Source organism: Colius striatus, chromosome 4, assembly GCF_028858725.1.
Source record: "Colius striatus isolate bColStr4 chromosome 4, bColStr4.1.hap1, whole genome shotgun sequence".
Lineage (NCBI taxonomy): Eukaryota > Metazoa > Chordata > Aves > Coliiformes > Coliidae > Colius > Colius striatus.
Window position 1 is genome coordinate 47,874,543 of NC_084762.1, and position 15,771 is coordinate 47,890,313.

Here is a 15,771-nt window from a genome sequence, read left to right on the forward strand (position 1 = left end):
AAAATCGGGAAAGTACACATGTGAGACTGTTTCCCTCCCATGGGTTTAAGGAAAATTCAGTGAAGTGGTGTCACAGTGTTGGAAGGCGTCAGTACAAACTGAAATGTGAGCTGGTCTTCCCGGTGACACGGCCTCACCTGACTGTACTGAGTGTTTCTTCCGCAGGGGGTCAGTAGCACCATCTGTTTGTGGCCATTTTTTTTTTTTTGTAATAAAAGCACAAAGCAAACAAGGGATAAGGATAATGATGATTGCATTAATATGTGGGTGGACCAGACCTCACTTGTCCCCTTCTTCAGGCAGGCTAAGTATAATTAGCTTATTTGCTGATTTCAGTAAGCACCATATTCTGTCCTCTGACTCTCATGTGACATGAACATTGCCACTATTGATTAGGGCAAAGTTCCAGTGGAGTGTTTACCTTTAGCTCTAGTTGAAAGTATTCATTTAGTCTAGCTTTTTTTCAAAAGCGTGCAGTTGGAGCAGATAAACTATATGAGAGAACTTATCCAGCAGGCAGGGGAAAAGAATTCACACATTCTTAATGATAACCAGAGTCTCTGTAGATGGCTAGAGCTGATTAATATTTTCTGCCCTATAGTAACACAGCTTTTACTTAAATATGCTTTGAAGGCTATCAGTCTGCTCGATGGAAGGAATGTCCAGCTTCTCAAGGCTTCCCTGAATATTCAAGTCAACTTGAAGACAGAAGCTGAAATAACTCATTATCTTTCTACCAAGAGGCTCAACAGGCTCAATACTTCCCTGAGTATTCAAGTCAACTTGAAGACAGAAGTTGAAATAACTCATTATCTTTCTACCAAGAGGCTCAACAGACCAGGCAGCTATTCACTAGACAAAAAAATTCCAACTCTTGTACCAAAGTTGTACGTCACAAGTAGGAATCTGTGATGGTCAGTGTCATACAGAGTTGGCACAGCTCTGTACTTGGGCCTGCTGGATGAACCTCCATGTCTGCAGCTCTCATTATTCTGTTTCACATCCGTGTGTTTCAGGTCTTCAGTGCTTTTGTCCCCCACTACTCAAATCTTACCTTTGTTTCTATGTCTGTTTGACAGCAGAAATGCTTTCCTGGTATGTCCCTTCTCAGTGTATTTCTTTCCTCCATTACGCTGAGACTGGCATGGTGCTTTGGGATAAGCACAGTGGGACCATGTCCTTGTGTCTGACTCCACTCAGAATTGCATGTACCGACGAGGAGTTCCTGCATTCAGTCATAGCAAAATTTTACGTTAATTTATCAACACCCCTTATTTCTCTGTGTTGGTCTAGTTAGAATTGTTCTCGATCATATGAGGAAAAACAGGAACAAGTTTCAGGATTGTTTGGCTTTGGCAGTTTGTTTTGTTTTGGTTTTTTTCTCTTCCATTGGCTGCCTGAAGTTTTCTTTGTTACCATTTCTTAGGTTCAGTTTTTGCTGACAACTTAAAGTACTTCTCAGAGAAACTCACTTTGGATGGAAGTTACTGTCTCCTGGTTATGTGCAACTTCAGTTGCCTGGAGGCAATCTATTCAATTCAGTAGGATTGCTTGCAAGAGCATGGATTGTTTGCAAAGAGAAGAGCTCTATTACTGGGCTTCTTGCTGCCTCCATAGAGAAGCATAAAAAAGTTCTGCCTCATTGAAAAACATAAACCTGAAACCACATTCCAAGTAATACTCTTCTACTAAGATTTTGTAATTGCTACTGTGTATATGATCATAAGGTATCTTGTGATATCCTCTATGAAAGCTATATAAAGTCACAGTTAAACAGCATTTATTCCCCAATAGGCATGTTAGTTTGTTAGCTTTGAATTACAGTACTACCCTTCTTCCTCTCTTCTTCCTCCTTTGTGATGAGACCTGTAAAATAAAGACTACTTCAGGTCTATCTAGTCAGGGCTGTTTTTACTAATATAAAGGCCTTAGTTAAGCTGTATCTAGTATAGCCTTCCTATTCAAAGCATCATGCCCAAGGTTTTTGACTTCCACGTGGCACATAAAGCACCTAATTAATATTATTCTTGGATTTCAGTCAGGTGATTCTGATACTGTGTAAGGCCGAGGGGGTCTTTGTGTAACTTGTCCTGTGAAACCATGTTATCCTGCCGCTTCACGTGGAGGGCATAGAGTCTGGAAGCACTTCATGTCTTGTTGGGATAGAATAGTGTGTTAGGATAAGGGCATGGGGAAAACTAAACTGCAGTCATAAGCATAATTATTTAAAGTTTTGTGAGGTGAGAAATTTGAATGGCTGAGAGCAGAGGGGTCTCTTGAGTTTTAAATTCTGTTCTATTTCCTGGGAGCTTGTATTAGGGATATATTGAGTCCTTCTGTAATCTTTCCATCTTCTTTGTCTTGCATGTCCCACTATGCTGGATAGGTTCCTTCATGCAAATCTCCTGGGAGTAAGATGTTCTATAGCTAAACTTGTAACTATTCCACATGTGGAGGAGGAAGGTGTGGGATGCAGAAGTTATGGTTCTATCTAATAAAACTCTTCCCATAACAGACACAGAGGATGTAAGTGGGTAAGTTATCTTGACTTGTGTTTAGTGTGAACTCTGGCTGTCTGCAAAACGACAGGTGTAAAAAAGCTAGCACAGATCAACTGCCCAGTCATTAGCTGTGTGAGGTGCTTGCCCAGCCGCAGGCAGTAGCTGGAGGCCAGTTACACTTTTAAAGTGTTGCAGCCAAGTAGGATTGAGTGGGCCAGGCCCTCTGGGCATCAGCTTGTCCTGAACTGACATTACTTTATTGGTAAGTGGCTTGGATATAAATTAAAGATGAAAAGCTTATCTTCATTAACAAGACTGGGATACCAAGTGTTTAAATTTAGCCTTTATGTGCTATGCTGAATCAAAGGGTGACACTAAAATTTGGGAAACTGTTGTTGAACACTCCACAAAAAGGTAAGTCACTATTTGATTTCAGTATTTTGATTTGCAGGAACTTTTCAGCTCTGAAGAGGTAGTCAAAGTCTTCAGAAAAAAAAGGCATCTAGACTGGAGGATTTATCAAAGGAAGTATTTTTTTCTCTTCTCTCCTCACCTGTCTCCCCTGTGTCCATCTCATCTGTTCCTAACGACTACCCTACCTCTCCTCCAATCATCCTTCCAACAGGGTGTGATGATGCACATGTGAGATTAGGGGAAAGCTAGTGTTTTCCTCTGTAATTTTCCAGGACAAGGAAAGGACTTAAATGTTGAGTTGATCTGGTATTTTTCTGTCCCATCTTCAATTATCAAATATAGGGCTGCCTTAGATTTTTTCAGACAGTGTGTAATTTTGAGAGGAAGTCAATGAGGGCATCCTTGATGTGCTGGAATTCTTAGATTTGGCCCTCTACTTTCCTAGAAAATTAGGCCTGATTATTTTATCAGGTACAGGTTTAACCACTAAGCCAGCCAGCTTGAATGCTTATAGAAATATTAATAGAGGTGGCCTGGGGCTGGCAGGTGTTTCTAGGGAAGCTGGGTAAGGGCTTTGGTACTTCGTAAGTTAAGCTCTTCCCTGTCATGGCCAAACGCTAGCTTGGACAGTCTTGTGTGAACTGCGGTCTTAAACCTTTGCTTACAGGGCAGGTGTGGTTTAAGACACCTTGACAGAACAATAACCCTGTCAGCAGTAGCTAGCAGTGAGTGCAGGGTATCCATAATAACATAATGTTATTCATGAGTTAGTATATCTGGCATTTCTTGAAGAGTAAATAGCCTAAGAGGAGGTCAGTCGTACTGCAGGGAACCTGGACATAGACCACTGCATGATTACCCCAAAACTCTAGAACAGAGTTGCTAAGTAGCTGTATATATCCTTGAATTGGTTGTCAGTGGAATAGAAAAAAAAGGTATCTAAAAGGCACCATCTTTCAATATTTGAGTGAAAGTGTCCTTCCCCACATCTTAATAATTTTTTTCCTCCCGATATGGAAAGGACATCTGAGGGGAGAAGGGAAGCTAACAAGCTGAGCTTATTTTTCTCCGAAGCATGTACATGCAGCATTGAAGAGCTCTGTAGATAGCTGTGAGTCTAGAGAGGCAAAAAAAAGGGGGAGAAGGGGGAGGAGAAGGGAGGTCTTTAATGACGTGTTAGGTTATTGATGGGATTTCTAACCCAGAGAAGAACTACCTGCCCCAGAGCTGAGGTGGGTAGTGTTACCCACGGTAACTGCTTGTTTGTGCATAGTTCATTTTTGTGTTATTGTTCAGGTCAAAGATAAGCTGGTGGCTCAGCTAAGCACGATGACTAGCTGGAAAGAGCTGTGTGGTTCTGCTGAGCACAGCTGCCAAAACTCGAGCAAGCCAAGGGAGAGCAGGATTTTTTTTTTTTTCAGGGACAGAAATGTGGTCTGATAGAGCTTATCAAAGGGAAGGGTTTTTCACTTCAGGAGGAAGTTTGGCTGGGAAGACACTGGATAACTTTTTTCCTCTTTTTTTCAGCTTTACGGGAAGTTCTGTACAAATGTGTTTTCCATGAATATAATAGTTCTGCTTCTGACCCTCCTCTGGAGAGAACGTTAGTGGCCATAGAGCGAGGAATAAAGTTGACTAAAATGCTTTTAACCTGAGTAAGTCTGCAAACACACTGTGCGTGCTTACAGCCATTTGCTCTTGGCTCATGCCATAGAGCAGGCAAAGGTAGTTATCTTGGGGCTTTTTTGGTTTTGTTTTTTATTTCTAGTATTTCTGAAGTTTCCCTTGATCCTTTCCAGGCGATCAGATTGTAGTTAAATTAAAACCTAGCCTTTTCTTTGGTGAACAGCTTTGTGAAACAGGAGCTATTTGTCTGTGTTCCAGCTTAAACTTGGGTAATTTTGTTTAAAGGTTGAGAACTTACACTGCTATAGAGAAATTGCTTTAATAGAGTTGAAGGAACAAGCTGTATTCTAATTGAGGCCATTACATTGGGATTTATTAGGTTTGAGTCCTTATTCCATTCATGTAGTTCTGTGATTCCTGTCTCTCCTGTGTGTGAAATGGGAAAAATACTCCTTGGAGTTACTAAGAGAAATCTGCCAGTGTGGGCAGGGAAGCCTACAAGAAGCACAAATTCGTTCCTGAGGAACTAAAATGCCTTCCCTGCCAGCCAGGCATGTTGAGTACCAGCTCAGTGTTTTCCTGGTGGAAAATCTAAAACCTAGTACTAGTGCTACCTCACAGACTTGCTAAACACCAAATAGGATTGAAACGAATCAATATTTTCCACCACTCAGGCAATTACATATTTTTATATATATATATATATATATGTACACACACACACAAATATATATTTTATTATTCTTATATACAAATGTATATTTCGTTAGGCTTAACACGTAACTTGATCACTATTTGCTTATTAAAGCTATTAATGGAAGAAAGCTGCATTGAATACAGGTACTGAGTTAAATATTAAGTGAACTGACAAACTGACAGCTTTTGGGTGGCAATGTTATTTCTGAGTTCTTGTCTCTTGGTGATCTTGTCAGTGCACTAAAGCATTTTAGTAATGACTCTGAAACTCAAGGTGCCACAGCCAGTGGGGGTCACTGCAAGCATTGGAGTGAGGGAAGAACAATTTTGGGGAAAAAGAATAAAAGTTCAAGGGTATGTTTTCTTTTTATCAAGCTAGAAATAATTTTTTAAAAAGGATAAATTAAATCCTTGCTTACTAACTATTCAGTTGCCAAGATGTTTCTTGGAAACGCTTAAAAACTCAGGTGGCTGAGGCCAGGTTCTCTTATAGAAGTCACGTCACTGCGAACTTCCACAGTCATGCTGCTGGCCCAAAATGCCCACTTGTTTCCTGGTGCTGAATGTTATGCACATCATGAGTGAGGTTGGGTTTGGAAAAAAGAAAAAAAAACCAAAAAACTCCACACCAACCCAAAACAGAGCAGGCTTTCCTTAATCCTTTAAAACCACTTATATGAAATTCTTGGTGTTTGCAGGTCTAAGTGCTAAAGGTCACTCTGTCTCAAAGTGCCCATCTTCCCCAGACAGGTCACCATCCCCAAAACCAGACTAGCTCTGAAGCCAGCGCCCTTTCAAGCTGGTGCCATGAGAAGATGTGCATGTACCCTCCTGGGCAGGCCCCCACCTCCCACCTCCACACAAACAAACCAGCCGACCCAGCTTTGAACTGTTTACATGATATACATTACCTAACGGTGCCTGCACTTTTGGAAGGGCCTCTCTTACACAGGTCGTTGCTAAGGCCCACGTTGTCTCTGCCTATGTTATCATGAGGATGACAGTTTAAACAGGCCTTATCACTGTGTATTCAATCAAGGTTTATGAGGGCTGATAAAGATGTCACCTAGTTGCTTTGTGTGTTCATTAAAACTCTATTCCTCAGTAGGACTTTGCTGTATTATATTCTTTTTTTTTTTTTACTCCACTGATTTTTAGCTATTTCTGAAGAGAGGTACGTGTGAGAAGGGATGATGTCATACTTACTTGCTTTCTAATATTTCTGTGGGGAGGAATAAAAAAACCAAATCAACCCAAAGTTAGTAGCTTGGTTGGCACAACCCTATCTTATTTAATATCTCTTGTTATCATCATTGCTTATTTAATAATTCAGTAAACTTTCCTAAGTTTAGCTTATGTGTGGCAGTAAAGTGACTTGTGTGCACTTTATCTGCTGTGGTGTGTTGCTGCTGAAGATAGGTCAGGAGAGGATTGGTTCTACTCAGTTATGATACAGAATGTGGACTAAGCTCCCGTTGCCATTTTTCCTGATGGATGAGGACTGCATATTTGCAACATGGCAATGTCAGCCTAGTTGACGTAGTGTTCTGGTTGTATGTCAGAGCTGAAGAAATGATTGCAGTAAACTAACAGGTAGTCATATGAAATGCACCAATAATTTCCAGGTAATCTGGTTGTGATGAACAGTAATAGAGAGAAAGCAAATACTAAGTATTTATTTGTATTGTTCGTTATTTCAAAGTTGTGAGGTTTTTTCCTGAACCCATGTCCTTTTCTTAGCAATAGCTTAAACACATTGTCATGTACAGTTCTGCCACTGTCAGAAAAATCTTATTTCTACAATGAGCAGAAGTTGCTCAGTTGCATTTTTGTTAAGTAAAACAAAACATACAAAACCAAAATGAAAAAATATTAGTTGCAGCTGTTTGGTTTATTATAAAAGAGGGAAATGTTGAAGGAATCTATTGGCTAAAAAGAATTGCAAATATCTAACGTTCAAGACCCTAGTTCAGGCAGAAATCAGTTAAGATGAAGTATGTATGTTTAGGCTCTTCTGAAAAATGGTAAGAAACAAAATATTCAATTTGATTCTTTAGATCCCCAGGTCATAGTAAATTATTTACACTTCAACGTTGGCGCTCTCTGTGTCCTATAAGTGTTGTGAGTACTAATGGCTGTTGGCATCTAAGAAACAATTCTTTCACTTTATTTACAATTTTGCTGCAGGCAAATTTGCAAATCAGCAAATTGCTTTGCTGGCAAGCACTGGACTATCAAAGGCTTTAATGCTGTACATGTGCATTTCATAATCAAATGTTATTCTATGAGGATATTAACACTTAGTAGAGATCAGTAATAAAATGAAAAAGAGCCTCTCCACCATCACTTCTTAACACTTGTAATGATTACTTGCTTATTAACACTAATTTATTATATGCTTCCATTTTAGTGCTGTTGGCTGGCCAAGGCATGCAGCCACTTGTATGTATGCTGCTTATGAATAGCTGTGACTACTGATCCCTGCAATAAAAGTTACTGTAGCATGATCTGGTCTGCTTTTTCTGAAATGCTTTATATCAGAACCAATTGTTGACCCTTGCCTTATCAATTCATTCTATCTATTTGCCTTTAAACAGTAGTCACAGCACTCTAGAATATTTATATGTTAGATTAGTGGTTGGACTCTGTTCTTAAAGGTCTTTTCTAGCCGAAACTGATTCTGTGACTTGCCTGGGATGAAGCTATTTTACCTGATGCCCTGGTGTCCATTTGACCCTAAGCATCAAATACTTCTCTGGTCACCCAGTACTACAGTATTTTTTGAAGCAGAATGCTATTTTGTACCGATAGAATCCCTGGAATATAGCAGTGTCGAGTCCAGTGTGACCCGTAGGTCTTGCGCCTTAGTGCTTCATGAATGCAACACTGTGCTTTCTGTGTTCTGTTCTTTATTATCACTGCAGAACATCTGCAGGCTCCAGGAGGAGATTGAAAGTCCACTTTACTAATACATTGTGCAGCCAAATAACAGAAATGTAAGTTTTGCTCAAGACTGTATGCAGCAATGCCATCTACCTGCCTGCTTTTCTGAAGGATGCATATTTGACAATTTTCTGGTTTGAATATCTCTAAGAAACCTTTATTTGTATTTAAGAATTTATGTCAATTTATTTTTTCTGTGATTTCTGTTTGTATCTTCTAACAATATCCCTCGCCCCTCCTTGCCTTGAAACAGCCAACAAGAAGTAGTTCTCGTCCTCTTGTTTTTTCTTAAAGCAGTTCACCGTGGGCATTCTAAAACCGTCATTGATTTGCCTTTTTATTATTTTTCGAGTTAAAATATAAAGTGTCTTGACTTCGGCCAAGTGCTTTGTTCAGGAAGCCTCATTTACTCAGCGATGTTGGCAGTGTGTGGAAGAGGAATCTGAAGTATAGCAATGGATGATACCTTAGGATGGAATTCCAGTTTCTGTGCTGAAGTCTTGCCCCAGTCACATATGCTTAACACAAATTCTGCTGAATTGCCAGAAGGTGGTTGCCATTCAAAATGTCATCCGTCTTTGAATAGATATTGATTTCCATTTCCTCGTTTAGATCCAGAAAGTTTGTGAGAGCAGAGTACTTGGCTGAAAATCTGATGATAATCCAGTATAGAAAACCAAACTGGTTTAAATATTGATGGCACCAAGAGATCCCTGGTCTGTTTCTGGCTAGTCAAATGGGAAGACATTTTTGGTGCTGAATAATTGACTTTTCCTTTTATTCTTCAGGCAATGTATTTGGTTGTGTTCACACAGCTCTTTTCAGCCATGCCTGGTGGTTGTTTCCCCTGCAGTATCAAAGCTGGAACACTGAACTGACAGAAACTGCGCATCGCTACCGGGTCCTGGCATTGGCAGTTTTCTTCCCAGAGGGGTCTTTGGAGGTTTGAAAGTTGCAATCACATCTGCCCTTCCATGTTGAGAGGGGAACCTTGGAAAACCAGAAGAAAGAGGGGCTGTGTTACAGGAAGAGCTGTGAATAACTGTGTGCCATCAGCAATGCCTTCCTGAAGCATGCTGCTTCAGGAGGTGCATACAACGCTGATAAAAGCGGTGGTGGTGGTGCCAGCAGAGCCACTGCATTGCTGTGGCGCTTTGTGTTGTGGCTGTGGCAGCTGTGATAGATGAATATGTGTGGACTCCTGCTGTGTTGCAGTATGATTAAGATAATTGCTGGTAACAGTCATGCTAGTCCAGCCTAAAAGCTGAGTCCTCTGCAGATCTGTTGAGTTGCTTGCAAGTTTGTGACATCCTTAAGTACATCAGTGTATATAGATCCTTGAAGGCCTTGTGAGCCTGGCTCCGATGGAGAGGTTAGTAGCTCCATGCAGACCTACTCTAGGTGATCCTGCTCTGACAGGGGGGTTGGACTAGATGATCTTTCAAGGTCCCTTCCAACCCTTAAGATTCTGTGGTTCTGTGATTGTCAGCCTTGCCCATGAGGATGGAGTAATTAATTTTCTCTCCCCGTCTGTCCTTCTGAAGCAATTGCTTACAATATTACATGTTTTGTTCTTTCTGGCCCACCAGAAATATCCAGGGACATACAGTGTATGTAAGTTTAGGGGAAAGGCTTGTTTCTTCTCAAGAGATACCTTTCACATATCTCTAAAGCACACTTCAAAGACTGTTGCTTGAAAACCATTACTCTAGAGAGTAAAATTACTAAATCCAATCAAAGAGTTTATCCCACAGGTATTTGTGTACCTCTCTCAACTTTTTGGAAATGTCAATAGTGCTGATTTATTAGGTAGAAACATTTCATTTTTTTTCTAATTAGTGAAATTACAATGTAAGGCAGACACAAAGTTTTGTTGTTGTAACCCTTATCCGCCTTCCCTGCAATGTTACTGCTACTTGTGCTAATCTAAATGTAAATTGTAAGCTCTGTGGGACAGGGCCTGTCCCTTGCATTTGAAACACCACTCTCTTTTTTTTCTTTCTATGTGGTTTTTTTCTGTTAAATATTTGTACAGGATCCTTGGAGCAGAACCCTATCGCTTGCCTTATGTGCTTCTTGGTGATTCCTAAATTCACGTCCTTAATCAAGACCACTCATGGCCTCAGTTTCTGACCATGAATCAGAGTATCTGCAATAAGCCAGCAGCACAGAACATATTTTAAGATCTTTATAGCACATCCCACCAGAGCCTCCTCATTTCCCCCATGACCAGGACAAATGAATCGCCTGTGCGGGATGCTCGATGATCAACGAAGTTTGATTGTTTGGGGGAAAAAGAGGTGGGTGGGTGGGTGGAGAAAGCTACAAAAAGCCAGAAAACGCTCTGCAGTTGATTTTCCGTTGCTCAAGGGCAGAGGTCCTGCTTCAAGCACAGCTGTGGTGGTGAAGCCTGGACTGGGAGAAGGCTTTTGGATGTGAAGGCCCCCGGCCATAGAGGGGTTTTATGGGTCAAAACCAATACCTGTGTGTTACGCTATGTAAATAAATCATAGGCCTGTAAAATACATGCTATAGTTTGCTGCCGAGTCCTGGGGGAGTAGGAAAGTAATTTAGCACAGCTGGATGCTTGTTCATTTTCTAAGCTGTTTTTACGGTTTAAAAGAATAGCTTCCTAAATCGCCGTCCTGTGAAAAAGCGGGTGTGGGGCTGCACCAGAGCGCAGAGGCACTGGCAGCGCTTTAATTAAAAAATGTGCTCTCTCACTCACCTTCCCAAACATCCCCGTTCCCTCTAACGAAGGAATTTTTACCTAATCCGAGGGAGCAGCTGTTGTCTGCCAAATGGCCAGCCTGAGCTCCTGGCAGAGTTTGCTGGGGAGTGCGGGTGAGCAAGCAGAGCTCCCCCTCTCCCGTGCTGCTAATGGCTTGGTGTGAAACCTCTTCCCTCAACTTGAACTCCAACGAGGAATCCCTGGGGTGTGTGGAGACTGAACTAGTTGTTGCAGCAATAAAGACTCCTTTACAGGGAGCCCGAAGCAGAAGACCTGTTGGAGATGTGGGGATGCCAAAAACTGCTGCCTTGGTGCTAACCTCTATGTTTAATGGGCCAAGTAATTTCTTCACCACCAACCAGCCTCAAACCCAGGCTTTTGTGAGCCCTGTGAAAGCTGTGTGAATTATTTGAGGAGCTTTGAAGACTGAAAGTGTAGAAATGGTGCTAATTACAGAGATGCTTCATTACCTTGGTGCCTGCATCCATATGAGGGAATGGCTTTCCACAGGCTGAGTGCTAGAGCTCAAGTGCTTAGAAACTTTGGTGAATGGGCTGTAAATGTCTGTGCCATCAGCTCAGCTATCTGAGGAAAAGGTGAAACCAGTTCTGGTGTTTGCTCTGCACTGGCTAGGAGCAACCCCAGCAGTTGTTCTCAGCTGAAAGTCTCAGGAATGCCAGCCAGCCCAGCAAAACGTTGTTGTTGTGAGCACTGGCAGTGCTACAGACTTGGCTTCTCCTTGATTTCTCCTCTATAAAATGCTCTGGTAGGTTCTGGCAATGGGGAGTTGGAAGAAAATGGTGTGGCCCAGAGTACATAGAATGTGGGCCCTTGTCAGACATATGCCCCCTTTTAAAAATGCAAATTGATGTATAAACACTGAAACAATAGGCCTCTGCTAATCCTTTTACAAAGGTTAAATTGCTAATCTAACTCCCTAGCCAGGATGGCTGCTTCACCTTAACAATAGCTGCATTTATACCTTATGTTTTACTTGTAAACTGACATGTAGTGAATTGGAAAGGGTTTCGGCTCACCTGCTTGGTGGAAGGGGGGAGGGCAGCTAATCCTTTCATGCCCTGCAAACTCGGTGAGCAATGTTGCCAGTTGATCACGCTGCAGCGAACAGGCTGGCGGGCCAAATTTTCAGCCACTTTAGCCTCAGTTGTGCTCGTGCTTTAACAATGCTGCCACTGTCTGCGGCAAGAGCAGAGAGAAAGCCCCATTCATGTCATCACTGAGTGAGTACCGGAGGGCCTGATCTTCAGAGACACCAGGCACCCCTCAGACAGGGTGCTGAGCTTGCTGGGTTTCCCTGGCTGTGCAAGCAGACCGAGTCCTGGCTAATGAATCCTGGCAGCTCGGCACGTGTGCCCCTAAATGTAAGGGCCTGCCCCTGGGTGAGGAGGCCAGCCAGAAGGAATGGAGAAGGGTTCAAGGGCTCATGTCCACCACATTGCCTTGACAGAGGACCAGGAGTTTGAGGCAGAAGCTATGTGGTGGGTTACCAGAAAGGAGGACAGTTGGTGCCAACAAATTGATTGATAGGTTGTGCGAGACTTTGCCTTGCCTTGCATTCATGCAGGTTTTATTAGTTTAACAGAATTGCTTGTGGTAATATTGGATAAGTCCTGGCTTGGAGTTTCGTCCTCAACTGCCACAGCTTGTCTTTTTTTTTTTTACCTGATCTTTTTTCCTTTTCTTTTAATTTAGTCCCCAACATTAGCTCTGGTCCAAAGAGATGGAAATAAGATTTTTCCTTGCTGTGTTTGCTCAGTAAGATGTCTCCAAACCCATGAGCTTCTTTGGGGATGAAGGAAACACAGGTAGTCCATAGCTGTAGAGTCACAAATTTAGGGCAGTTTGATGCAGAAGGAGAATTGAACATACATACTGGTAGGCCACAGACCCACAGGGTGCTTTCTTCCGTGTAACCTGCTTTATATGAGGATAGAAAAGGAAGAGCAGGATGTTTTCTCTTTTTTTTTTTTTTTTTTTCCAATCCCCAGAGGGATTGTATTTGTAATCTGCCAATGTAATGGGAGACTAACAGCAGCCCTTGTGTTTTCCAGGAGAAACTGCAACTGGCATCTGGCAAAGCAATTCATGCAGCTTGTATTTAAGGGATTCTTTGGAGAGAGAGGCAGGAGAAATCACAGGCCAAATGTACCAGAAAGACTGAGCGAAAGTCTTGGAGGGTCTTGGTTAAACAGTGTTGGTCTGGAGTCTTCTCCTTGCTGCTAGGAGATCAGAATTAATGCAGCATCAGCTCAAAGTCTATCCAAGTAAAGGATGTTTTTGTACTTTTAATATCGATTAGGAAATTGAATGGGAAAAAGGTTTTTGGAACGTAAAACCTTCTAGCTCGTGACAACTTACAAGTCTGATTATTTTTAAATGCAGATTTTTTTTTTTACCTTAACTGAAATTAAGAGTGCCTGTTCCTTTTGCTTTGGTAAATGAAGGCATAGATGGCACAGGTAATACCAACAGAAAAGTTATAGAAAGAAACTGTTTCATCTCCATTTCTGTCTCGCAAAACTAAGAAAAACTCGCAGATGAAATTACTGGTATTGATTTTTATTGCAACTTTGAGTAAAGCTATTAAATTTGGGAATTCAGTGTATGGTTAATGAACAGCAAATGCAAGTACCTATATTTAAGAAAGCAGCGTTATGGAATTTTAGTACCTACTCCCTTGTCAATCCAGCCTCAAATACTAAAAAAATATTCAATGCAGATTTTGAACGAAAGAATTATTAAATACTTGCAGGCAAGTGACCAAGAGAAAAAAGATAAAAGAGCAAAAACGACTCATGACAGACTAGCAGGGTTGTTTCCTTTTGTAATATAACTGTATTTATAGATAGAAAATACATGTTTTTTTAATCTTTCACAAGTTTATTAAACATTTATAGTATTTTAAATTCTATTCCCATCATGTTTGAATTATGCTAAAATTATTATTTAGCATGAGTAATAATGGTTAGTAAGGCAATAGGAGGGACTTATGTGGGAAAAAGAAATAATTGATTTGAGGGAGCTTTCTTGGCAGCGTTTCCTAAAAATAAATTTGGCAACCAAGTTGCATTAGTATTTTCACCAAGTGTCAATGTAGGAATGTGCTGGTGACCTAGGGTTGGGAAACATTATCCATAAAGAGTGGGATTTTGATCCACACAAGAATGAAACAATCCCAGTAGCAGGAGAGAGGTAAAATGTAATATTGCAGAGGACAAAGACAGGAGGCAAACAAGCTGGCAATGGGCAGGGCAATATGCATTGTAACGCCACCCTATGCTTAAGAGATCCTTAGAAAAGAAGGGCAGGAGCAGTCATGAGCCAAAAGGACTCTGCTGGAAGGACAGGAAAGATGTGAAGGTTTTGGATCATCAGATAACACTTGCCTGAAGTCTTGTCTTCTCTGCCAGCAGAGTGGTATTAAGCAGCTCAGAATAAATGTAGTGAACTTTGCAAAAGTACTTACCTAGCCCTGGAGAAGAGGCACTTGTGGGAAGTGATACTGGAAGACAACATTTTATTTCTACACTATTTTATACATACTCACATATTTATATAGGTTTTGTGAAAAGCCTTGATAATGTCTGGGTAAGGAAGATATTCCTGTTTCAAAAGGATACTTCAGTTCCAAGAAGTGTTACCTTAAATTTTGCAAAAGAAAGCAAATCACCTTGCCTTTCTTGTCGCCATACTTTCTTGCAGTCTGTAGAGGAGGCAATGAATTCCTGCGTTGATGAGTGCCCTGTGCAGTCTCTTGGGAGGTCTAAATTTCCATGTGGAGTAAGGCGAGGACAAAGCACTGGTTGAGTAAATGATTGAAGTTCTGAGCCTTGCAATCTGCTCAGATAAGTCCCCTTTTGGACAGGAGCACAACCACATTAAGTCCTTCTGTGAGACCCTCAAGACACTTGCTAAAAGAGCAAAGGAGGAAAAGTTCTCCAACAACAACAAATTCTAAAACCTGTGGGAACAATCACAGGAGGAGTGGAAGGAAGAGTGTTTCCTGGAAACTAAAGAACATCATTGAGCTTTGAATCTACCCTAGATACCCAGAGTAAGTCCTATTATGTTAGAAAAACATCCAGCAAAAATCAGGAAGAAACAGAAAGTAAAATCCTGGAAGAGTGAATGATAGCAATTTGCCTTTGTGTCGTGCTCCTTCATATCCTGACTGGGCTGCATGATCAGAGGGATGCAGTATACAGTGATCCACTGTGACCAGGCTAGTTTGTTTCTAGTTGGTGAAGAGAGGGCAAATGAGTGCAGGGAACGGAAGCATCTTGTTGGGGATAACAGAATCACAGACTGGTAAGGGTTGGAAGGAACCTCTAGAGGTTATCATTGCAACTCTGCTAAAGCAGGTTCACCTTGATCAGGTCACACAGGAGTGCTTCCAGGTGGGTTTTGAAACCCTTCAGAGAAGGAGACTTCACGGCCTCTCTGGGCAGCCTGTGCCAGGGCTTCCTCACCTTCACAGGAAAGAAGTTTCTCCTGATGTTCAAGTGGAACTTCCAGTGTTCCAGTTTGTGTCCTTTGCCCTTCATCCTGTCACTGGGTGCTACAGAAATAAAAGACTCACCCTCTTAACACCCACCCTTTAGGTATTTATAAGTGTTGATGAGATCACCTCTGAGTCCTCTTCTCCAGGAGAGGAATGTTACATGCAATCAAAGCTGGCCTACAAAACACAATCATTTGGCTACATTGGGAGAACCCCCACCCTGCAGTCCTAAGCACACACCTTGCAAAAGTTAAAAGCAATCACAAGAGAATTTTAATGCCATATTAAATGTTGATTCACGTACAACTGGAGCCACAGTAACCTGGAGGGCTGGGGTT